Raw genomic sequence first — 26065 nt, forward strand, 5'->3', positions numbered from 1 at the left:
TCTTGTGAGAACCACTCCACCCTCCGGCAGCTTAAGCCGACCCCAGTCGCGGGGATCACGGATCTAGTCCCCTTGGCCCCTACGATCGGCATCTAGTTCCGGGCTTCGCTGCTGACTCACGGAACCCGCCGCTCCCGGCGGCCACGCAGCTGTCAAAAGCATGAATGGGCCGCCGCCGCCGAGCGGCCGCCGGGCGTGCAGGAAACCGCGGCAGGCAGGCAGGCAGGCAGGCAGGCGAGGAAACGCGGCCCAGGTGACGTTCCGGGTGTCCGCCGAGGCCGCCACTGGAGGTCACAGCCTGTGCCTGGGGGACTTGAACTTCTTGTCCAGCAAAGAGGAGACCGTGCAATCAGTATAAGATGGAGTGCGGGAGAGAGAAGAGGGGAACCCTCTGACAGATTTGGGAGACACTACCCCAAATTTCTGTTTCCCCTTCTATTTCTCCTGGAAGTGATTCATTAACCCCAAAAGTAATTTTAAAAAATCTGATTCACTTTGAAGTTGAGTTATTGGTCTCTCCCTCGTTGCTTAGTCAGGGCTGGAACACAGGGCTTAGGGCAATGCACAGCATTCCTAGAAAATGTTTAGAAGATACTGTTTTCTGTCCGATTTAGTTCATTAAATTAAGCACCTCTCCCAACCACATACACACAGAGAGCCCAAAGCTTTTGCTTCATTGATAAGGAAAGATGGTAAAAGGCTACTTAATGAAGAGCACGTGAAGATGTGAAAATCTGAAGGCTGGGACAAACAAGGATTTTGATCATGTTTCACAGAGCAGTAATAGCACTCCTGTGACACGTATTGTGGCTGCCTGCTCACAGGTGCTTTCTCTAGGTGGGGAGGAAGCAAGTTTACTCGTGGGTGTTTTTTTTATCTAGCACATCTGGTGTGACAGAGGTGGCTAAAGAAACAAAGTCCAACTTGTAGAAAAATAAAAATGTTTAAATAAGAGTAAAAATTAGGAAATGTTATTGCACCTAAATTCAACAAAGGGCTCTTTTGAAAAGGGTTGTTTTAAATTTTAGATTCAAACTTTTAAAGCTTTAGAAAAAATATGTGATTTATTTTGAAAAGATTTAGAAATAAGTATGTAAATTTTTTTTCCTGGATTTCATGCAAACCTAACTTTCAAAAAGTGAAACTATGGATGCTTCCTGTCCTTAGCTAAGAAATAGTAAAAACAAAATAACCAAAAGAAACAACTAAAATGATAAAGAACAATTTCTAAAGTTTTAACCCAATAAAAGTACCAATGAGAAAAATGCATGAGTAAAGCATGTAATTCCCTTGGTAACAATAGGGTTCCTAACACTTGTCCCCCATGCAGACTTTTAATTTTTCATTCTTCCCAAATCACTGAAAAACTGTAGAATTACATAAAAACATCTAACTTTTCTGTTTTGCGCAGCTTAAAATACACAGCTTATGAATTACTTTGAATTTTATAATTCCACACTTAAGATAACTGAAAGTTTGAATTTTAATAGCATTTGGAGTTGCCACTAAAAAGAAAAGCTTAAGGCTACCCAACTATATAGATACCAAAGGGAGCTTGTCTATTGAATATAGACAGGGTGAGAAGGAAAATAGGGAAGAATGGCAAACATGAAGTACAGTCCCACTTCCTCAAGACACTGCTTGATTTCCCCCTTTTTACATGTGAAAATACTTCAAGATTCACTGATATGACGGCTAGCCGATAGGGGCCAATATGGCAATTCTCTCCCTATCCCTGCTACCTCTTTTTTTACCCCTTCAAACTTTTTGATTGGTTTAGTAAAGAAAGCACAGCAGAGCGTAAAATGAAAAATACTAAGTATCTTCTTAGCATTGATAGTTATTAAGAGAAATCAATACGAATACAGTTATCAGTTATTGAGCACCTACTAGCATTGCCATTGATACTTTACTGCACTGTCTCAATTAATAGTCACAATTGTGTAAGGAAGAAGTTGTATTACTTAAAATTTACAGATAAGGAAAATGAGGGAGGGCTCTGGAGTAAGTCCCTATGAATTCTTTCTGGGTTCATATTCTGGCTCTCCCATTTGCAAGCTGTGTAACCTGAGCAAGTCGCTGAACTTATCTACACCACAGTTTAAAACAGACTTAAAGCTAGGCTTCTTCTGAGGATTACATGAAAAGACCCATGGGAAGCACTCGGTATAATGTTTAACACAAAATAAATACTATAAATAAGTATCCTATATCAAGCCAAGCAATTCAGATCAATTCTTATCTGAGAAATTTATCATCAAGTTGAAGATGTAGGGACGAACAGAATGGCAGGCAATTTCTGACATCTATCAATCTTTTCTGTTACAGCTAATACTTTTTACCACACCCTCTTCATCCATAAGTCCTAACTCTTTCTAGATCAGGCAGTTTCTGATATCCATAATTGGTTTGGGTTTCCTAAAGGTTCCAATGAGTCACCAACAAAAGCCAAAACTGCTAGCCAAGCAAGTACAGTACTCTAATACTCAAATTTGGGCAGCATTTAAAAAGTGCTCCTTATGCCAGAACCGGTTTGGCTCAGTAGATAGAGCGTCGGTCTGCGGACTGAAAGGTCCCAGGTTCGATTCCGGTCAAGGGCATGTACCTGGGTTGCGGGCACATCCCCAGTGGGAGGTGTGCAGGAGGCAGCTGATCGATGTTTCTCTCTCATCGATGTTTCTAACTCTCTATCTCTCTCCCTTCCTCTCTGTAAAAAATCAATAAAATATATTTTTAAAAAAATAAAATAAAAAGTGCTCCTTATACAAAGGGCACTGTCTATAAACAAGAGTACAACAGAAATTCAAACATGTGGTTTTACCTACCAGGCCATAATAAAGAACCTGATGGCTTCTTACCTAAATACCCCTCCTCTGTACTAAAAAATATAAAAAGAAAATGACCCAATACAATTTACATTAATGTAAGGTAATTCTTTTAATATAGTAGTGTGCCTTTCATACGATCAATTGGTTCTCCTATCAGTACACTTCCGATGTTTTGTAGCTCGAAGGACCTTCGGGATCTGTCAGCACAGATAGTGGTATGTATCATAAGGTTTGAGTAATGAGGACTCAAGTTTTCAAATGGTTCCTGATTGCCTACCACACACCAGGCACTCCGCTAGGCACAAGGTGAACACAATATAGTAATTTCGCTGAGGACATGAGAAGAGTAAGAAGTAGGAGAAAACATTTAATTCATCAAAATGCTCTTATGGAAAAAGCTGTAACCACCAATTAGATTGTTTGTGGCTTAAGAGCTAGGCCGTCAGAAGTGAAACGCTGCCAAGTTCTGAGCATTTCATCCCTTCCAGGGATGTATTTAAAATATGGCCTTACTTCACCATCCAAATTTAGGGATGTTCCCAGGAGGTGCCAAGGGTAACAAGGTCTCTCTTAACAAGAATGATTATTTGCACAACAGATTCACTATAAATGCTTTGTTCAAACACCAAAGACATCACTAAGTGAAAAGAAAGGTTGATCTTTCCAGTTTTTAATTCCAGTTTGATGTAAAATGGCTGAAAATTTCCTAAAATTTTGTAAGATGCAAGACCCCACACAACCAGCCGTTTTATTTAGAAAAAACCACTGATCCCAATACAACATTGTAATAAACTTGAAAACCAGCAACTACAGTATAGTTATCAGTGCAAATTACAGGGTTGGTAACAGAGATTCTCCACTATCAACCCCAAAGGACTGCCTTCATTTTAGTAACAAGAAACTCGGATCCACTGAATTAGATGATTGGCTTTGGTTTCTTGATTTCGTCCTAAAATTGGCTGAGCCTATGTTTGTATCCCCTCTCCCTCCTCTGTCCACACCTCTCTCTTTCCTTCTTTCTTCTCCAGACAGAGCCAGGGCTCTCTTCTGCATATGGGGTATGGCAGGCAAGGCCCATTCTTAATTGCGCTCCCAGTAGTGAAATACCATATCTTATAGACTGTCATACATACATCAGTATTCCAGTAGAGGGAGAACAGTGGAAGGAGGAAATGGAATTTATCAGCTCAGTGGCTGGAATTGCTGACAATCAAGTGCAAAATTAGGAAAAATATGAAGAGCTGAAAAAGAGGAGATTTAAAGATGAGGGTAATTATCTTTTTAAAGACTTAACCTGTACATGTATTCATTGTACACACTGTTATCAGTTGCCAAGAAGTTCAAAGCTTTGTATTTTTAGTTTGTTTTCTTAATCATATTTGTATAACTACATATAAATTCTCCCAAAGAAACATTCACCAGTGATAGAAAACTGTTTGAAAGAGAAAAAATTTAAAATATACACCTAAAAGGTAATAAATTATAACTTTAAACTGAATAATGCTCAAATAGTTCTAGGAATTTAATACTGGCCTGTATTTTATTAACTACTGACAAGCTTGATTTAAAATCTTCATTTAAAGCCTTCAGGTAAAGTAGTTTTTGAAAAGTAGAGAGAAAGGATTAAGTTATAGAAAAGGAATGGAAAAGTTGGGCCAACATTTAGCTATAAAAAGAGGCTGACTGTTTCGAGTTCCAGTGCACTGCCTCAGATACAATAAAATGCAAAATTAAACACACTGTTAAAAATAATTCCTATGACACCTTTGTTCTGATACAGCTTTCACCGAACTGGCTGTAAATATCACCATCTGATGGGCCCATCAGTTAGAGCATGGATTCTAGAGCCAATCTGCCCAGGTGAATCCCAATTCTACCACTTACTAGCTGTTAACTCTGGAGAAATCATTTAACCTCTCTGTGCCTGCTTCCTCATCTATAAAATGAGTGAAAGAGAAGTAACTACTTCATGAGAAGATTAAGAAAGTGAATATAAGTGTTAGCTATTATTAGCACCATGCCTGTCACACAGTGAGCCCGGATTCTAATCTCTCCATGTTACACGATCAGATCAGTCTGCAGAATGAAGCACGGCTTTCGCTATGTCAGTCCCTGCTCTAACACTTTTAGGAGCTCCCCTGACCACTGAATTCAATAAAAACTTCTCTCCTCGCACTCAAGGAGTGCCCCAGTCCCAACCCCTCTGGAACTAAGTGTCCCCTCCAGCAGGCACTCTATAGTCCAGCCAAAATGACCAATGCATAGCTTCAAACATGTCTACTCCAGCTCCCGAGCCTTTGTTCATACAGGTCACTCCATCTATAATACTTTCCTTCCCTTGGCTGAAACCCTACCGTTCAATCAAGTCCCTCTGCAAATTCCATGTCTTTAAGAAAGCATTTCCTTATCCCTCACATTAAGCATACAGGAACTCATCCCCACCCCTAAATCATCAGACTTCATGAACTGGGTTTAGGAGTACAAGGCTCTGAAGTCAAGGTGACAATGAGATGTATGCTTATTCTCCCAGAGATCAACAGTTTCACTCCCAAGGTAAGGGTGTTATTTGAAACTTGGAACTCACCTCCCCACACACCATAAGATCTGTGGGTGCCAGCTCCCCAAGCTAGTCCACAAAGTGCGTTAGGGCTGAACTCTCAACTAATAGTGCAGGTGTACTGGTACAAGAGGGAAGGCTCAACACTGATCTTTCCTCCCCCTTTCCTCAGCAAAATTCCGGCTCTAAGTAAGGTCATAGAACCAGCAAACAAACCCACTTCCCCCACCCCACTTTTCTATATTATGTTTTCTTTTTTGTTACTCCTCACCTGAGGATATTTTTTCCATTGACTTTTAGAGAGTAGAAGGAAGGGAGGGAGGGAAAGAAGGAGGGAGGAGAGAGAAAGGGGAAAGGGGGAAAGGGGGAGAGAGGGAGAGGGAGAAGAAGAGGGAGAGGGCAGGGGGAGGAGAGAGAGAGAGAGAGAGAGAGAGAGAGAGAGAGAGAGGCGCATTGATGTGAGAGAGACATCGATTGGCTGGCTGAGGATGGAACCCACAACCCAGGTACATCAAACAGAAATTGAACCTGAGATCCTTTGGTGAATGGTCTGACGCTCTAACCACATATTTTCTCATATAAAAAGGGAGACCTTAACCCCATTAACTGTTTAGATAGTCCCTAACTCTTTCTTCCCAGAAACATAAAATCACTACAATCCCATGGCCATTCTGATTGTAAATGGCATCATCTATGACTCAAGGCAAAGTTTCTGACCTTTTAACTTGTTCAGTCTATTTTAACCTCTCTTATGATCACATAAGATCTCCAGGGCACAGAGGCCCTGATCCGCTTCTCCACTTTCTACTCCTTTCTCTTCTTCCTTCTCCACATCCTCCTCCCCACCAAACTACTCTAAGTGGAGGAACTTCAGGAGCAGAAATGGTGAACTGAAATAATATTGCTACAGGTGAGAAATCTACCTTTGCTACTTTCCAGACCTTCTTGCCCCTCTCCACTTCAGAAAAATGGGTATTTTCACAAAGCATCAGTTTCAATGATTTGTGGGGGCAGGGGCAACAGAGCAGCAATCACAAGTGGGTGGTTAGTAGGCTAGAATCCCATTTACCAGGTATTTCTTTAAACACAAAGCCAAATAGATAAATTGGACTTCATCAAAATTATTAAACTTTTGTGCTTCAAATAATAACTTCAAGAAAGTGAAAAGACAACACACAGAATGGAGAAAATTTGTACAAATTATATATCTGATAAGGGACTTGTATATTTGGAATATCCTATCTAATAAAGAGGTAATATGCAAATTGACCATCACTCCAACACAAAGATGGCCGCCTCCATGTGGACACAAGATGGCCAGCAGGGGAGGGCAGTTGTGGGCGATCAGGCCAGCAGGGAAGGGCAGTTGGGATGGACCAGGACTGCAGGAGAGGGAAGTTGGGGAGGAACAGGCCAGCAGGGGAGGGCAGTTGGGGGTGACCAGGCCAGCAGGGGAGGGCAGTTGGGGGTGACCAGACCGGCAGGGGAGGGCAGTTGGGGGTGACCAGGCCAGCAGGGGAGGGCAGTTGGGGGCGATCAGGCCGGCAGGGGAGGGCAGTTGGGGGTGACCAGACCAACAGGGGAGGATAGTTAGGGGTAACCAGGCTGGCAGTGGAGGGCATTTAGGGGTGACGAGGCTGGCAGGGGAGGGCAGTTAGGGGCAATCGGGCCGGCAGGGGAGCAGTTAGGCATCAATGAGGCTGGCAGGGGAGTGGTTAGGGGGTGATCAGACTGGCAGACAGAAGCAGTTAGGGCCAATCAGGTAGGCAGGCAGGTGAGCAGTTGAGAGCCAGCAATCCCCACCGGGTCTAAACGGCCTGTCGGACATCCCTCGAGGGGTCCCAGATTGGAGAGGGTATAGGCTGGGCTGAGGGACACATACCCCTGTGCACGAATTTCATGCACTAGGCCTCTAGTATATATATAAAAGAACAAATAATCCAATTTTCAAAATGGGCAAAAGATCTCAATAGATACTTCTCCAAAGAAAATAATACAAATGACCAATAAGCAAATGAAAAGTTGCTTAACATCATTTGTTATTAGAGAAATACAGATCAAAACCACAATAATACCACTACACACCTAATATGATGGCTATTGAGTAAATAAGAACAAACAAACACAAACAAAAAGTGACAAGTGTTGGTTAGGATGTGAGGAATGAAATACTTGTGCATGGCTGGCATATTGTAAAACGGCCCAGTCCCTGTGGAAACAGCCTGGCAGTTCCTCAGAAGGTTAAACACAGAATTACAGTGGGATCCAACAATTCCATTTCTAGGTATCTACACTAATAAAAGAGAAACACGCAAATTGATGTCACTCTGCTACGCTCACCAGCCAATCAGATGAGTATGCAAATTAACCAACAAAGATGGCGGTTATTTTGCATACATAGGCACCCAGCGGCCTGGGTCCAGGGAACATCTTTGGCACCCAGGTCACTCCAAGGTAGGCCCCGTGTGGGCCCTGAGCAGCGTAGGAAGGGCCTGAACCAGGGGGCTCCTGGGCAAGGATGGAGCCGACAATTGGAGCTGTGGGAGGCCCCTGCCCAAGCTTAAAGCCTCGGCCAGAGGCGTCAGGCCTGGGCGGGGGTGCGGAGCCGGCGATCGGAGGGAGATGGGGGTCATGCCTCTGGCCGAGGCTTCAGGCCTGGGTGGGGGGCGAGCTGGCAATCGGTGTGAACTACAGAGGAAACACCTTTTCTAACCGCTCATTGGCTAAGCTCCCTGTATGCCACTGGTAATATTCTTAGTAACTTGGGTAATAAGAATCCAAAAAGGTGATCTAGGGTTTCTTACCACACTCCTGGCGAAAAAAATGAAGGTCTGCTGCTGGAGGGCTAAGAAATGTCATATCCTGTCCTAGCCGGTTTGGCTCAGTGGATAAAGCCTCGGCCAACCGCAGGGTCTGGGTTTAATTCTGACCAAGGGCATGTACCTAGGTTGCAGGCTCCTCCCTGGCCGGGGCCCAGGTCAGGGCTCATGCAGGAGGCAACCAATCAAAGTGTTCCTCTCACTTTGATGTTTCTCTCTGTCTTTCCCTCTCTCTTCCACATTCTCTAAAAATCAATGGAAACATATCCTCAGGTGAGGATAAAAAATAATAATAAAGAAATGTCATATCCTATGAAAGACACATCTTGAAAATGCCTAAAGAAAATTGTTATTTTCTCATGGTGAAGGGACTGGAGTCGCGTTGATGAAAACACCTTCGTGGCTGCAGTGACTGGCAGTGGCTGCAGCAGCGGGGTGATGGGGCTGGTGCCTTCCCCTGATCAGCCCAGTCACCTCCCACAAAGGGAGGCCAGACTGCGGCTGAGGCCCGCTCCCCAAGGGGAGCAGGGAGCGGGCCTAAGCCATCAGTAGGACATCCCCTGAGGGCTCCCAATATGTGAGAGGGGGCAGGCTGGGCTGAAGGACCCCCGCCCCGTGCACGAATTTCGTGCACTGGGCCCCTAGTATACTCAAAAGAACTGAAAGCAGGGGCTCAAAGAGATACTTATACAGCAATGTTCATAACAGCATTATTTACAATAGTCAAAATGTGTAAACACCTCTAGTGTCCATCAACTGATGAACAGATAAATTAAATGTGGTGTATTTACACATAGGAACATTATTCAGTCACTAAAAGTAATGCTGCAACATGGATGAACCTCAAAAACAAGTCAAGTAAAAGAAACAGACACAAAAGGCCACATATCATATGATTCCACTTATATGAAATATCCAGAATAGGCAAACCCATAGAGACAGAAAGCAGATGAGTGGCTTCAGGATCTGGCGAGAGGGGAGGGTGGAGAGTACTGCTGGGTGGAAATGGGGTCTCCTTTGAGGTGAACATGTTCTGGACCTAGATAGTGGTGATAGCTGAGTAACATCGTGAATACACTGAAAACTATCCAATGGGTAAATTTGTGGTACTTGATTATATTTCAATAAAGCTATTATTTTTAAAAAATATATTTTATTGAGTTTTTTTACAGAGAGGAAGGGAGAGGGATAGAGAGTTAGAAACATCGATCAGCTGCCTCCTGCCCACCCCCTACTGGGGATGTGCCTGCAACCAAGGTACATGCCCTTGACCGCAATCGAACCTGGGACCCTTGAGTCCGCAGGCCGACGCTCTATCCACTGAGACAAACCGGTTAGGGCAAGCTATTATTTTTTTTAAGCCAACATTAAAACTTGAAAAATTTCATATAAAATTCCAGATTGACGTCTCTTTGAAAAATCTCTGTGATCTCACACAAGGTCCCTCCGTGAGCTTCTCTGTGAAAGGAGGATCATGACAGCATCTACCTCATCAGGGTGTCATGAGGAGTCAATGGGTTAAATGCTGAGAAAAGCACCTGGCACATAGTCAGTGCTCCCTGCTCAGTAAGTGTTAGCTGCTTTCATATTTTCTGATACCTCAACCTCTTTATAGAGAGATAAATGGCAATTGTTTTCCAATTTTTAAAAAATGTTTTTATTGATTTCAGAGAGGAAGGGGGAGGGAGAGAGAGATAGAAACATCAATGATGAGACAGAATCACTGATCGGCTGCTTCCTGCATGCCCCACACTGGGGATCAAGCCTGCAAACGAGGCATGTGCCCTGACTGAGAATCGAATTGCGACCTCTTGGTTCATAGGTCAACCACGCTCAACAAATAGAAGTATAGCATATAATGTAGCAATCCAAAAGAAAGAAGTAGTAAAACAGCCAAAATAAGAGTTTTTAAAAAGCAATATATAAAATACTATACATAATACACTGAGTGGCCACATTATTATGACCACCTGACGTTTGTAGGCAAATTAGCTATAATTTCGCACTGAAGTTGCTAGAGGGCCAGACCATTATAAATAGGGAATCAGGTTGTTTACGACGACAGTAGAAGTGATTTTTTTCTGAAGATATGGATAAACAACGCGATTTAACAGCCTTTGAACGTGGGATATATTTGAACGTGAGTGGCCAGATTATTATGACCACCCATCAGTACTTCGTTGGGTCACCTTTTGCCTTCAATACTGCAGTGATTCTTCTTGGCATTGACTCCACGAGATGTTGAAAAGTGATGCGAGGAATCTGACACCATGCCTGATGAATAGCACTGTCCAGTTCTGTGAGATTTGATGGTGTGGAACCAGCTGCCTGATGGCTCTTTTAACTTCATCCCACAAATGCTCAATTGGATTGAGATCTGGTGATTGTGGGGGCCACATAAGCAAGGTAAAGTCTCCCTCATGTTCTTGAAACCACTCCTGCACAATACAAGCACCATGGCATGGCGCATTGTCTTGTTGGAAGAAGCCATCTCCATTGGGATATGCCATCAACATGATAGGATGAACTTGATCAGCAACGATACTTAGGTATGTTGTGCTATTCAGATGTTGTTCCACACGAATTAAAGGGCCCAAATCATGCCAGGAAAACATGCCCCAAACCATAACACTGCCCCCACCAGCTTGAAGGGTTGTACTCATGTATGTGGGGTGCATGCTTTCATGCTGTTTCTGACAAATTCTCACTCTGCCATCTGCATGATGCAACTGGAAACGTGATTCATCAGACCACATGACTTTTTTCCAATGCTCGACTGTCCAATCCTTGTGTTCCTGTGCGAATTGGAGACGTTTTATCTTGGTAACTGCAGACAGCAAAGGTGTTCGAACAGGCCTTCGGCTTCCATATCCCATATGATGCAGTGTACAGCTAATTTGCCTACAAACATCAGGTGGTCATAATAATCTGGCCACTGTGTGTGTGTGTGTGTATGTGTGTGTATTCCATGTTCAAAGGCTGTTAAATCGCATTGTTTACCCATACCTTCAGAAAAAAATCACTTCTACTGTTGTGGTAAACAACCTGCTTCCCTATTTATAATGGTCTGGCCCTCTAGCAACTTCAGCACAAAATTATAGCTAATTTGCCTACAAACGTCAGGTGGTCATAATAATCTGGCCACTCAGTGTATGTGTCTATTTTTGTGAAAAAGCAATAACTATGATAATGATAACTCTGTCCATAGAAAACAGTCCAGATAACTTTGGATTTACGGGGAGCAGAAAGTGAAAAAATGTAATTAAAGGGGCTTTTTATGTAATACTTAAATTTTTCTAGCTTTATTGAAATATAATTGACATATAACATTGTGTAAATTTAAAGTGTACAATGTGGTGATTTTATATATATAAAATTAGCTGACACATCCATCACCTCACATAGTTATCTAATTTTGTTTAATGACAAACTTTTATAACCAGAATATTTTTTTAAAATATATTTTTATTGATTTCAGAGAGGAAGGGAGAGGGAGAGGGAGATAGAAACATCAATGATGAGAGAGAATCACTGATCGGCCGCCTTCTTCACACCCCCCCCATTGGGGATTGAGCCTGCAATCTGGCCATGTGCCCTTGACCGGAATGGAACCCGGGACTCTTCAGTCTGTAGGCAGGCGCTCTATCCACTGAGCAAAATCGGCCAGGGCTAACCAGAATATTTTTTAAAAGAAGAAGAAATTCTAATTTTGTTTGAGACTTTTGTGAGATTGTCACAAAATTCAATCACTTGAGCAGCAATATTACAGACTGGTGAAACCTGGGGGCATTTGCTTTCCTCTGAAACCCAGACGCTGGGATTCCCAGGCACCAACCCCTTTGGTTGCCTTCCTCCTGTGGAGTGCGTATTTCACTGCTGCCAAAAGCAGAGACTCTAAACTCCCTGGCCTGGCAGTCAACACCTTTCCCTATCTGGCCAAACATCCTTTTTATAGCGTTATCACCCTTCACTCCCACTTACAAAGACTCCACTCTGGCTAAAAAAGACACAAAATACATATCTTTACAATGTTTTTCCATATGCCCTTTTAAAAAATTGAGATAAAGTTCACTTAATATAAAATTTACCATTTTAACAATTTTAAAGTGTACACTTAGTGACATTTAGTATATTCACAATGTGATGCATCCATTATCATTATCTGGTTCCAGAGCACTTTCATCACCCCAAAAGGAAACCCTGTACCCAGTAAGCAGTCACTCCCCATCTCCCATCCCTTCCCCCAACCCCTAGAAGCCACATCTGTCTTCTGTCTCAAAAGTTTTGCCTATTTTGGATTTTCTGCATCATACAATATGTGAACTTTTGTTTCTGGCTTCTTTCAGTTAGCATAATGTTTTTGAGGCTCAATACTGTCTTTCTCTTTCCAGATGAATAATATTCCACTGTGTGCATATCCCATGTTTTTTATTTTTTTATCCATTCATCAGCTGATGGACCTTTGGGCTGTTTCTACTTTCTGGGTATTGTGAATAGTTGCGTGCCATTATCTTTCCCTTCCTTCAGTTTCACGTGCAAATCAAAGTCAAGCTTTCATGTGAGCTTCAAATCAACACTTACCCTCCCCAAGTTAGCCTGGCCCAAAGTCCTCAGCTTACTCTGAATTCCTCCACTTCTATACCCAAGGTAGCAAATTGCCAACACATGGCAGAATCGTAGACTTATTTAGGTTGACTCAAACTGTTTGCTTTTCTTAAATTAGTTGCTAACATAGGAAAACTCAAGGAAAATCATTAAGGTCAAGATTCCAGTTCCTTTAAAAACCTGGAAGGTCTGGCAACATCATCTCTTGCCTGGGTTAACCGCTGATTAACTGGTCTTAGTGCTTTTATCCTTTCCCCCTGCAGCCTACCTCGATATAGCACCCCCAATGGTTTCATTCAAACAGAAGTCAGATCAAGTCACTCCAGTACTCACATTCCAGTGGCCTCCTACTTCTCCCAAAGTACAAACCACGGCCTGCATAGCCTATGAGGTGGCGTACACAGGTCTTGTGCCTGTCTGCCTGTGTCTCCTCCCATTCTCCTGCCTGCTCACTCAGCTCTGGCCTTCTCCTTTCCGTTGCTTGGACAACCCAGGCAGGCTCTATTTTAGTCCTTTGCACTGGGTGTTCACTGTATCTCCAGAAAGCTCAGTGGTTCACTCCTTCACAGTCAATACTAAAATCTCACCTCAAAAAGTCCAACCCTGACCACCCTTACTTAAAATTGTAAGCCCACCCCTCATCAGCACTCCCGATTTTCCTTATCCTGGCCTGCTATTTCTAACCAGTCATCATCATCTAGTATAATGAAAAATGTACTTATTGATTGCATTTGCTATCTATTATCTGTTTCCTTCCATTAAAAGGTGTCACAATGGCAGGGACTTTTGTCCCTCTGATTTCCTACTTAATTCCCAGTGCCCAGAAGAGCACAACACATGGTAGACATGCAGTAACTATTTACAATCAGCTGGCACTGAAAAGGGGCTGCCCTTTAGATTGGTCAAGTGATAGTTTCCCAGGTCCACCTGGCCCATTTCATTCTTCTACCTGTTTGATCCCTGCAGACATGAGCTTGTGACACTTCTTTTTCCCCTGCCCCTTGTCATTGACTTCCTAGTATCATGTTAATCTTTTCATCAGAATAGTATTTTAAAAAAGGATATCATAATTGTAGTCTGTGGAAATCACCTACTATTTTCCTTCTCAAAGACAATCCCTCTGCATATAGAAGCTAAATAAACAGTTAGGGGCTAAAGTGCTCCTCTGGCATTTCTGTCAAATGTTTCCTCCCTACCTTCCCCCCAAATCTCACTACTTCCGGCTGCTGACCACCATTTAGGAAAGCGCTGCTTCTCTCTTCTCTGGCACTGCCCAGGAATCCCACCGTGAGGGTCACCTTCGTGATGACCTGGACGACCACGGAAGGATACTATGCGCTGCTGCCCGATCAGCTTTAGGCCAGAAAAATGTAAGGACCTATTTTGAGGGTGGAGACTTCAGAGCTGCCCAGTACTGTGTTCTTCTAAACATCTAACCAGAACTGCCACACCTTTCCTGACACTCCTATTTCTGTCTGAAATTGTTATCTTTGCAGATGAATGTGCATGTTGCCCAAAACGTTTCCATCTTTACTATAGTTGCAACCTGACTGAGGCATTGCATTTGTTGCATAAATATGTAAACTGATCAATTTCAGACGCTAAACATTCTTTGGTCTCTCCTGTTTGGATTCTGTTCCGTTTTATCCTTCAATAACTTGTGTTAAACCTCATCTTAACATGTAAGCCCCTCACTGCTTTTAGGACATGGGAGGATGAATCTTTTTTTTTTAATAAAAATTTCTCCAGGAAAAAGTTCATTCGATTTGATAGCTTTCCACACCTGGCACCACACTGCCCAGCTGGGGTGTGGCAGAAGGACCTTGGCCAGGCAAGGGAGAGGGAGCCCATAGAGGCTTGACTGTGCAGGATCTCTACAGATGAGGTTTTTGTAACTTCACCAAGTGGTTCGTTTAGTTGAAAGCTTAAAGTTACTTTTTTTTTTTTTACCAGTGTCTACAAAGTTTAAAATAGAACACAAAATTAAAAGAATCTATGGGACACACATAAAGCATTTCTCCAGAATATTTTCCTCTTTTTCAATTATGTGAAACTTACCATCCCTCCTCCCCAAATAGTGAATGCACAATGGCAAACATGTAGTAAGAAACAACTAATGATGTCTGCTGTTTTTGAAATGAGCACAGAGCCATCTGGCGGCTGGGCAAAGGTACTAGGCCCAGGAAGTATGCCTGTTTACAATTTGCTTAGGACCTTCCCAGCCCTGAGCAGCGGTCTATGTTGCTTGTGGAGAGAAAACAGGAGCTGGGGAAAGTAGAGCTGGACAAAAACACAGGAGCATATCTTTGTACAACGTCCTAAGAAAAAATAAATATGGATTTATTGGGGTGCGAGTTCCTATCTCCAAAGCCTTCCTATAATTTTAAAGAATGGAGGGAGGTAGTAGTTAGCAGTTTTCATTTTGACAAACACCTAATAATATTGTACTCTTAAATTCACTGTCATTTCATGTTAGTAAGATCGTATTCAGAGTTATGCTTAAAATTTGAAATCTTACTCCGATACTTTATATTTAAAAAGTCTCATTCTTTGGTAAGACTTGCTCTATTATAGCCGGAAGCATCACATTTTACAGCTGTGCTATGTTGGAAGAGCAGTTACCTTTTCTTTGGAGGGCAGGCCAAAATTCCTGATTGATTTATCGGGGGATCTTCATCTGCTATGACTGGGGAAGTACTTCTTCTTAATTCTGTTCAGATCTACAAACAGAGAAAAGGGGCAAAGGGATAAAACAATGGGTCAAGCTAATCAGAAACCTACAATCTTATTAGTTACCAGATGTTACAAAATTATTATATGTGCTTTGAAATGTCAAAGTGTTAAAATTTGAGGCACTTTATCAATTTTACAACAAATGTAATTCAGTTTTTTGGTTTTTTACAATGCACTTAAGCAGCTATCTATAATAACAAAAGGGTAATATGCTAATTAGACCGGACTCATTCTGGACAAAGCTGGGCCAGAGGGAAGCCCGGGTCCCGGGTGCCTGCAGGTAGCTGGAGGGAAGCTCAGGTCCTGGGTGCCAGGGGGAAGCTGGTGCCAGTAGCCGGGGGAAGGAAGGCTTACTCTTGCACGAATTTCATGCATTGGGCCTCTAGTCCTATATAATAAAAGGCTAATATGCAAATCAACCAAATAGCATAACAACTGGTCGGTATGACACGAACTGACCACCAGGGGGCAGACGCTCCACACAGGAGCTGCCCCCTGGTGGTCAGTGCGCTCCCACAGGGAAAGCGCCACTCAGCCAGAAGCCAGGCTCACGGCTGGTGAGCGCAGTGGCGGTGGCAGGAGCCTCTCCTGCCTCTGCGGCAGCACTGAGGATGTCCGACTGCCGGCTTAGGCCCGCTCCCCACGAGGAGCGGGCCTAAGCTGTCAGTTGGCCATCCCCCGAGGGCTCCCAGACTATGAGAGGGCGTAGGCCAGGCTGAGGGACCCCTGAGTGCATGAATTTCGTGCACCGGACCTCTAGTATTTACAATAAACTAAGAACAAATGACTAATATGTACATAGAGAAAGCTCCTGGGGCTTAAAGTCATTGTGTGTAATTTGCCACTAATGAGTTTTCACTTAATTTTTAAAATGGCTATTCAGAAAGCCTGCTCCTATGAAACCTGTCAGAATCACAGATTTAAAAACACACACACATTGAGTGAGATTATTATATGGAGAGCTCATTTGTCCTTTTTCATCTAACAGTTTATAAAAGCAATTCATAATACTACAGACAGGAAACAAAACTCAATTAAATCACCTTCCTAAAAAGCACAAGGAAATTATGTGTTCCATTATCTATGCATTTTTGTGCAATGTGTATATGTACATTTCAAGTGGGATGTGGCTACTATTTAAATTAATTTGGGAAGAATCACTGAGTTAAGAGTCAAGGAACTGGAGATTAAGAGACCAGTTAGAAATTTAACTGGTTTTCAAGTTTGACTTGCAGAAGAAGAGAGAGAACAGCAAATATGGGCAATGACACTGCTATGGAGCAGATGCTGAAGTATAAGCACAAGGCAGGCTGATAGCTTTTATTTTGTATGAAAATTTCACCAGTAATACCCTTCCTCTTCCTATAGTCCTCACTGGCTATCACCAAGGTCACGTGACAGGAATATTGCTTTGATTAACTTTTGTTTCTTTTCATAACTCTGAGATGGTAAGCCAAATATTTCTATCATTTGAAATATTAATAAAGCATCTTGCAAAGTCAGTGGCTGAAATTCTATATCATGTCATAATTGTCTTTATTGGATTTTAAGTTATTCCTGGATCACATCCTTCCACTCTCCTTTTAGATAGTTTCAATTTTATTCACCCACAAACTGTTATTCAGTAATGTAATCATTCAGCAAAGTAATCATTCCTACAATCTTTACAAGCCAGATGTTTCTCTTCCCCAGATTTGTACTTACTTCCCAGCCCCCTATCTTTTAAAACTTTTCTCTGATTTCCATTTTAGTGTTCCTTTTCTGCTTTATTGCCAATAAAACCAACTATTTTGTTTAACATGTCTGTCCTGAGCCTTTGCATACTAAACATTGAATAGCTATGCAACAATCACTCAACAGCTACAAATTACCAGGATAGAGACAGCCAATAAAGATGTTATGTTAGATCCCTGGCCAGGTGGCTCAGTTGGTTGGAGCATCATCCTGTACACTAAAAGGTTGTGGGTTCAATTCCCATCATGGCACATACCTAGGAAGTGGGTTCCATCCCCAGTCGGGACCCATATAAAGGCAACAGATCGATGTTTCTCTCTCACGCTCTTCCCCTTCCACCCTCTTGGGTAAGGATTTAAAAAAATAGATATGTTACTTTAGAGATAACTATTCACCTCGCTGATGGTGGTTCCTTTAGAGCACACTTGAGGTGGAGGTGGAACAAAACCGGCATCAGATTAGACTACGTGCTCGATCTTATTTCACTGGGTCAAGCTATTTTTCAGTTTTCCGTCAGGACATTCCAGCTATATCTCCTAAGTATCCAAGGAAGTCATCAGACTTTAGATGCTATGAAATTGTCCCCAAGATAGTATTTGTCATTAAAAAAATTCACCATTTTCCAGCCTGCATACTTTAGAAATTCTTTAAGAGGAACCCTATTCTTAGAGGAAAATGGTAGTGGCAGTTACTAAAAATAAGCATTTAAAAATAGTAACTACTCTACTTAGAATAGGGGATCAGAAATCTTTCTTTCATAGGGGAAAAAAAGCTATCATATGTTTGTATATGTTCTCTCTTTTTTATCTTCCCAATGACACTGCTCAAAAGAGCTGTTATGATAATCTCCATACTACTAGTGGAGCAAACAGACTAAGAGAGGTCATAATTTGCTCAAGATTGCCCAGCAAATAAATGGTTTGAAACTGGAACTAGGACGGAGGCATTTGGTGCTATATAGTTCCCTTTCCAGTACACCAAACTGCCTAAACAGCAACTTTGTTTTACAAAGAGAAAGAGAAATAGTTTAAAAGGTAGACTGGGGAACACTAAGAATAGAAATATAAAACTTGATAGCTTTTATTCATTCACCATCTACTATGAAACCAGCATTCAATAAATATAATTTTGTTGTTGTTAATCCTCACCCAAGGGTGTTTTTCCATTGACTTTTAGAGAGAGTGGAAGGGAGGGGGAGAGACACACAGAGAGAAACATCAATATGAGAGAGAGACATCGATTGGTTGCTTCCCGCATGCACCCTGATCGAGCCTGCAACCAAGGTATGTGCCCTTGGTCGGAACTGAACCTGGGACCCTTCAGTCCGCAGGCCAAGGCTCTGTCTACTGAGCCAAACCAGCTAGGGAAATAAATATAATTTTTTAAAGATTTAAAAAAATTTTTTCAGATATTGGAGATAAGGAAACAAGAAAAAAAGGATATAACTTGAATGTTCTTCAAAGTCATGAGAAGGATCAATTTAATGTATGTACTCTTTTTGGGGGGCGGAGGCAAGACTGTATAAGATGCCACTCTTCTGGAGTTGCTGCCTAGCCCGTGGCAACTCTTTTTCCTCAGCACTATTAGTCCTCAACCCCATGCCAAGTTACATTTGTACTACGGGACTCCAAACTCCTGTTTTGGCCAAAGCTGGACACGTAACGCAAAGTGAGACTCAATTTGTTCCCCTTGAAATTAGAAATTGGAATGAAGAGGCTCTATTCTGGTCTAGCTGCAAGCACCCCTGTATGCTCTTATCTATAGGAAAGGGCCAGTCAGCAAAGAGGGAAGAATAACTGTGCTGCTCAGAGTGAATAGGACCCAAGAGCCCACGTAGCCCCAGAGAGAACGAAAAATAGTTTCTACCCAGAGGTTCTTGTCCCAAGTCTAGTCCCCCAGAGGCCCAAAGCGCTTCCTTCCCTACGGTCTCAACAATCCCCGGGGCCTGTAGGGAAAGTGGTTCCCCTCTTTGGAGCTTAAACGGTTTGGAATTGATTTCTGGTGACAGCTAAAACTCTTGTATTAAAAAATAAAAGGATAGATATCACTAGAATCTGTTATAAAAGAAGATCCAGAGGAATGCCCAAAAGTTCAGAAAAATCCTCTCATTACCTTTAGACACAGAAAAGCCCAATGCTATATGGGCAGTGTTATATCGCCTTTCACAGAGAAAATGACTTACTTTTTAGGAGTAACATCTCTATGTCCTTTTAAGACTCTGAGAGCCTTGTTGCAATTTAAGGCACAATCTGGAACATTTCCTATCTAATAACAGACAAACTTGGTAATTAACCATACCTTCGCTACCATCGCCATTGGCTGATCAGCATGATATGCAAATTAACCATCAACAAAAATGGCGGATAATTTGCATACTGCAGGCAGGGCAGGACACCGGGAGCGGCCATCTAGGCCTCCGTGTGCGGCCCCAGGAGCCGCCAGAAAGCCAGGCCGCAGGTAAGGTGGCCCCCCGGGACTCAGGGAGCCGCCTTGCCTGCGGCCCATGATCATGATCCGAAAGCCGGGCTGCAGGCAAGGCGGCCCCCTGGGACCCAGGAGCCCGTCGGTGAGGTCTGCAGGCGAAGCAGCGATCAAGCTATGAGGGGGAGGGTGGGGGGCGGAAGGAGCTACAGGAGCAGCTCTGGTCGGAGACTGAAGACTCCGGCCGGAGCAAGGAGCAAAGACTGAAGGTTCCAGCCGCAGCGAAGACTGTGTCCAGAGCAAAGATGGAAGTCGGTGGCCAGAGTGAAGGTCTGGGTCCCGGGTGCCAGAGGAAAACTGGTGCTGGCAGCCAGGGGAAAGAAGGCCTATTGCACGAATCTTCGTGCAACGGGCCTCTAGTTTGTTATATAATAGAGTCTGTAGAAATTAAGCAAAAACCTACAAACCATGATAAAGGAAAGGGAAAAAACAACAGGCTAAACTGAGTCAGTCTTATTTTTAAGCACATCAGTAAAAACTTTCTTTTATTCTTAAGTTTTCTTCAATTCTAGGCAAACTATGGAACTTTAATGTGAGAATGGCACCCTGGTGCTTAGAGAGGTATGAAAGGGAAGAGAAAAGTCTCGAGAGGTGGGCCCTACAAGGAGGGCAACACAAGCTTTGACTTGATTTTCTCTTCTAAGTTAGAGCTGAGGGAAGGCTACCTCTCTCTCCACTCTACATGAAAAGACGAAAAACCAAGAGGTTTCCTGAGCTGGTCTATTTATTCAATAGCACTATTGAGCGTGTGCTCCAACGCAGGTACTGTGCTTGGCCCTAGAGTCAGCAGTGTGTTCAGCTGAGCTGCCTGACACCTGCTATGCATTTTTCTCTCCACTCTTTGACCCTCATTGCAAACAAAGTCCAGAGAACTAAAATAATTCACTTTTTTTTCCTCTTTGCTGATCTTAGGGAAAAAAAGAAATGTGTTGCTAATATTTTAAAGGTGGGAAGATTCACATAAAATTCCATCTTCCCATTTTCTCTTGGAATGTCCAAAAATCTGGCAACTACAGCCAGCTCTCCTGCATGGGGACAACTGGCTGATGCTGTATCCTGCGGCCTCTCGTTATTGGGCAAATACTTTCCAAAGCACCCACCTGTCTGCATCACTTCTCCTCCTGCCAGGCCTACCTCCTTGTGACCTTGAGCCTAATGAGAAACCACAAGTCTTACCGTAAAAGCAGGTTACATGTCAGTGGTAGGCATGTTCTATAGCAGGGGTCCTCAAACTTTTTAAACAGGGGGCCAGTTCACTGTCCCTCAGACCGTTGGAGGGCCGGACTATAGTTTAAAAAAAAACTATGAACAAATTCCTATGCACACTGCACATATCTTATTTTGAAGAAAAAAAACAAAACGGGAACAAATACAATATTTGTATTTGCATGTGGCCCGCGGGCCGTAGTTTGAGGACCCCTGTTCTACAGAAACCTGAATTAACGGGGTTCCTAGCTCGCTCACACTCCTCCTACCCAAGTTCCACCTTGCTCTTACCCTGGCAGGTTTTCACTCGCAAAGCGACTTTCAGAAGGAACCTCTATTCTCCACACACATTGTCTTCTCAATGGAGCTACCAGGTACCCCTTCTCCAAAGGTCAGCTGGAATTTCTGCACCCACTGAGCTCCAGGGACACCAATGACAGTTTGAAAACAACCAGGAAAGAGGGAGATGAAACCACTTTCTAAGGACTCCAAAACCTCTGGCCTAAGCTCATGGATATATTTTAGTCCCTGCCGTCAGTCTCAGCACCTTCCCCTACGTGACATTCCTCACTGTCATAACATTTTTAAAGGAGCATCTATGTCTCTGCACACACCCCCTTCCCTCTCTCCAAAGGGTTCAATGCCAACCGGCCTACACTCCCTTACTGTTTCAGGTGGCCTAGCTCTCCCATCTCTGGTTCTCTTTCCTAAGCTTCACAGAGGTTAACTGGGCTCCTTTTCCTTTTAACTGTGGGGTCAGCAAGCCATTTCCCCATCAATTGTGACTACAGTACACTATTTCACCATTAGCCTAAGAGAGAACCAAAAATATAATAAAATTCCCAGCAGTTCTTCAATTTGTCTTGTGGGCCCAAATCCTTGGTCAATTCAGTACATTTTCAGGTTGATTTACAAAAGCACATGACAATAATCATAGTAGTAGCAACTGATATTTATTAAGCACTTACTATGTGCCCAGTATTAACACATATATCATGTCACTTAATCCTCCCAAGTCTCTGATACAGAACTTTTACTAAAAACTTTTAACAGAAGGAAAACTGTGGCTTGAGAGATGAGGCCAATAAGGGGCAGAGTGAGGCAGTCAATACTAGAGCTGAGCTTAAGACCATTCCCTCCATGGCCACCCACCACAGCAATTCCTACCTCTTTTCCTCTGCACCTACTGTTCCCACACCGTGAACTCCTTTAGTCCCACCTTGTAAGTAACTCACCTCCAGTCCTGAAAACCTAGCTCACATGAAATCTCTTCAGGTCAATACACCTAGCTTCCTAAATGGACTTCTTAGAGGCGAGTTTGCAACATTTCACTTCATCCCTGCGTCCCCAGGGCCTGACAATTATGAATAGAACTGGATTTAATGGAACCACAGACTTGGACAGCTACCCCACCCAGGTTAGCATGTGCCTGGGGTGAGATGTTCTTGTCTTACTAAGGACTTGCAATTAGGCCTGAGCAATAAGGAGCTGTTCTGGCACTTACTCTCACTTGTTCCAGCCAAACTCTCCTATAGACCTCAACACTGAGGATGGGGAAGGAGGAGTGAGAGGTAATTTAAAGTGGTGCTCTTGTCCTCTTAAGAGCGGATCAAGTCTGGGGAGCTGACTGAGGGGAGGGAGCCTGGGGGAGCCGAGAAGGCTTCTCCCCGAGTACTGTGCCAGGGGAACATTAACCTCCTGTGACTGGCCTGGGGTTATCGAATTCTAAAATTCATGTAAACATCCTCAGTTGAGTCATTCTTTGCTAGTCTAACATGGTCCTTTAAAAAAAAAGTCAAATAAATGAACAGCTAGTAAGCATTAAGCTCTGGGGGCATACTTATTAATACCACCAATAATAATAACTTTTCCTCAGTGTTTACTTTGGGCCAGACCCTGCAATAAGAACTTCACTGTTATGTTTAACCTTCACCACAGCCCTATGAAGAATACTGGTAAGTGGAAAAGGAGGCCTATCGTAGTTAAATGGCTTTACAAGTTTCACTTCTCTAAATGATCCAAGAAAAATGCCTCCTGTACTGTTAAGCCTTTCTGGATATTCTTTGTGACAGAGATTGCCAATGCTCCCCTATACCTACATTCTCTTCTTCCTGAGCACACAGACTAAATTTTTAGTATTCACTGTGGTAAGGCATAGCTATATGACTGAGTACTAAAATGTGAACAGAAAGGTAAGGCACAGTTATATGACTGAGTCCTAAACTGTGCCACTTCTAGGCTTGGCCCACGCAAACCTTATCATCTTTATCCTCAGTCTCTCTGCTGGTCAAATAGAGAGGGCTTCAAGCACCCAGAGGTGGACAGAGCCACGAAATCTCATCCCTGAATGACTAGAAGCAAGAGCCTCTGTGCCAATCCATGCTGAGCTGTGACTGGTGCGAAATCAACACATATAGTGTTAAGCTACTGAGGTTTGGGGAAGCAATGGCAGTCAGCCTACTCCAATACAGTACTACTGTTGTCCTAATCACTGTCAGAATTTTACTATCAACAGCACAGCTATAATGTATTGAAGGTGTATTAAGTAATAGTCTTTACATACATATTTTATTCATTTCTCACTATGAGGTAGGTATTACCTACATTTCGCAGGTGACAAAATCAAAGGTCAGAGATCACTAATCGTTTCTTCTTCTGAACATTTACAGCATTTACAATCTGATTTATTTGATAATTAATTATGGATTGCCTTATTACATGTTGCATTGATAAGTTAAGCAGTTTTCACTCTTGTAGTTAGTTGATTTTTCCTTTACTTGTAAACTTGTTTTTAGGATAGAAAGCTGCTAAGAGAAGGGGTAGGTAGTACATCTCTATAGTCTATATTATTCACAAATTGCCTCATGAATATACAAATTAATTAACAGATATATAATCTTTAAGTTATATCTTATATATGTTGTGTTTGGGGCAATAGACCTCTTAAATAAACCTGGCCATGAAAATTGGCCTATTTGCCAAAGAATTACTTTGTATGCTGCTTATTTCAGACCCATGACTTAGTGAGTATCATGAGTGCAATTTTCAGTATTGTAATTACATGTGACTGTGCGTAAACACTGAAAACAGTGTCTGACAGATATTTGGTGATTAATAAATGATCATTCCCCTTTTCCTCCATCCCAATAGCTACTTCAAGTGTAATCATATGCTGCTTGAATAAAACAAAGATGATCAATTGAAAGGTGTTAAGCCCATAAGCAGAGGTTGATTTTAATTACAAAGAATAATTTTCTATCTAGGAGGAAAACTGTGTAAAACGTAGGAGCCAGACCCAAATGAAGACCAATTGCCAGTCACACAGTTACAAGATCATCCCATTCATAAAAATCTGTCCTGACAGCCTCAGGAGCATGACTTCCGGGCAAGCGGAGGAGCTGGTGCTCACACCTCACCTTCACTGCCAGAGGTCAGGATGGTGCCATGGGACTCAGTTCCTAGGTCTGGCCATGGGATTCCCTACAGCCCTGATATCATTATTTGTAGCCAAACACTAACATGCTCTCCTACAGCTCCTGGAGTATTTTTTATATTTTGTAAGAAAACATCACACTGCATCTGAGGAAGATTTGTTCCTTCTCGGGCTGCTTGTTCCCAGCTCTCATCCACCCACAGGGCTCCATTTCCTACTCAAGACATTGAAAGAATCTGATTAACAGGATGCAGACACTGGCTTTCATCTGGTGACATTTCACACTAATCACATAGAACAATTCTGTGACACGATCTTTACATTAACTAATTAATGTAAATATTTCAACTGCTGTGCATTTAAAACATGTTCCAGAAAGTCTCTCTTCTTTGAAGAGTTCTTTTGCGATGAAATGGAACACAAATATGGGTCAGTTACTCTATTTGGTATACTCCCAGTATACATTTAATTATCTTACTCAGGCTCAGTAACCAACTGTAACACCTACTTTGTTGATGATCTTTTCCTGTGGTAATTTTCCCTTTAACTTCATGGTATTGGCCTTAACAGTAGGCAATAAGGTTAATGCTATAATCAGATATGACATCGGCACACATGACTTTAGCAGCTGTTCAAATAGAGCAACACAGAGTATAGAATACTCAAGCTAGAAAAATGCAGGTGTGAAAATTAGTGAATCAAACTCTGGATAACAACATTTAGTGAATCAAACTCTGGATAACATATTTCTTTTAAAAATAAATATTCTTTTAAAATGTTTAATATGAATAGTCTTTTCAAAATAAAATCCTTTTTAAAATGCTGAGTGAAAAAAGCCTATCTCAAAAGATCATATTTATGTAATATTCCCCAAATGACAAAATTATAGAGTTGGAGAACAGCTTAGTGGTTGCCAGGTTAGGGACTGTGAGAACAATAGGAATGACTGTGACTACGAGGGGAGCAAGGGGGAGATTTTCACAGTGATGGGTCTTGATTGTGGTATGGTCACACGAATCTACACAGATAAAATGACATATAACTACACACATATTTTCTGCCAATGTCAATTTCTCGGTTTTGATATTGTACTAGAGTTAGGTAAAATGAAATCAATGGGAGAAACTTTAAGAGTAACCAGAACCTCTCTGTACTATTTTTGCAACTTCCCATGAATCTACAATTATTTCAAAATAAAAAGTAAAAATTAGCTAAAAGAATATTGGATTATAAACAGCTCACAGATTAATGTATTCAATCTATAAGGTTAAATACTACCTAAACCTTTGCAAATATATTTTCAAATCCTCACTAGAGGATATGTTTGTTGACTTTAGAGAGAGAGAGAGGAAGAGAAAAAGAGAGAGAAAACAAGAAGCATCAATGAGTTGCCTCCCATATGTGCCCTAACCAGGGATTAAACCCTAACTAGGTATGTGCTCTAACCCTGAATCGAACCTGCAACCTTTTGGTGTACAGGATGACATTCCAACCAACTGAGCCAACCAGCCAGGGATGACTTTCCATTTGTATATAGATCAACTACCAATTATGGTGGTAGAGCACAGTAGATTTTACTGTCAGGATGCTTCCTGTTCATGACGATGTCAGCTACGGGACCACTCTAGCAGTGACATCTGACATCTTACCAAGCACAGGTAGCATACAA

At 42.3% G+C, this 26065-nt stretch overlaps 1 protein-coding gene across 1 annotated transcript in view; it reads right to left on the minus strand.

Moving 5' to 3' along the window:
* The window catches only part of ATXN7 (ataxin 7), a 121095-nt gene extending 105548 nt beyond the window's left edge, over nt 1-15547 (minus strand). The window contains exon 1 of the mRNA XM_014456113.2: nt 15432-15547. The gene's annotated coding sequence lies outside the window, so the exon portion shown is untranslated. The remainder of the gene's footprint in view (nt 1-15431) is intronic.
* Nucleotides 15548-26065: the final 10518 nt, after the last annotated feature.

This window comes from Myotis lucifugus, unplaced genomic scaffold (assembly GCF_000147115.1).
Source record: "Myotis lucifugus unplaced genomic scaffold, Myoluc2.0 scaffold_55, whole genome shotgun sequence".
NCBI lineage: Eukaryota > Metazoa > Chordata > Mammalia > Chiroptera > Vespertilionidae > Myotis > Myotis lucifugus.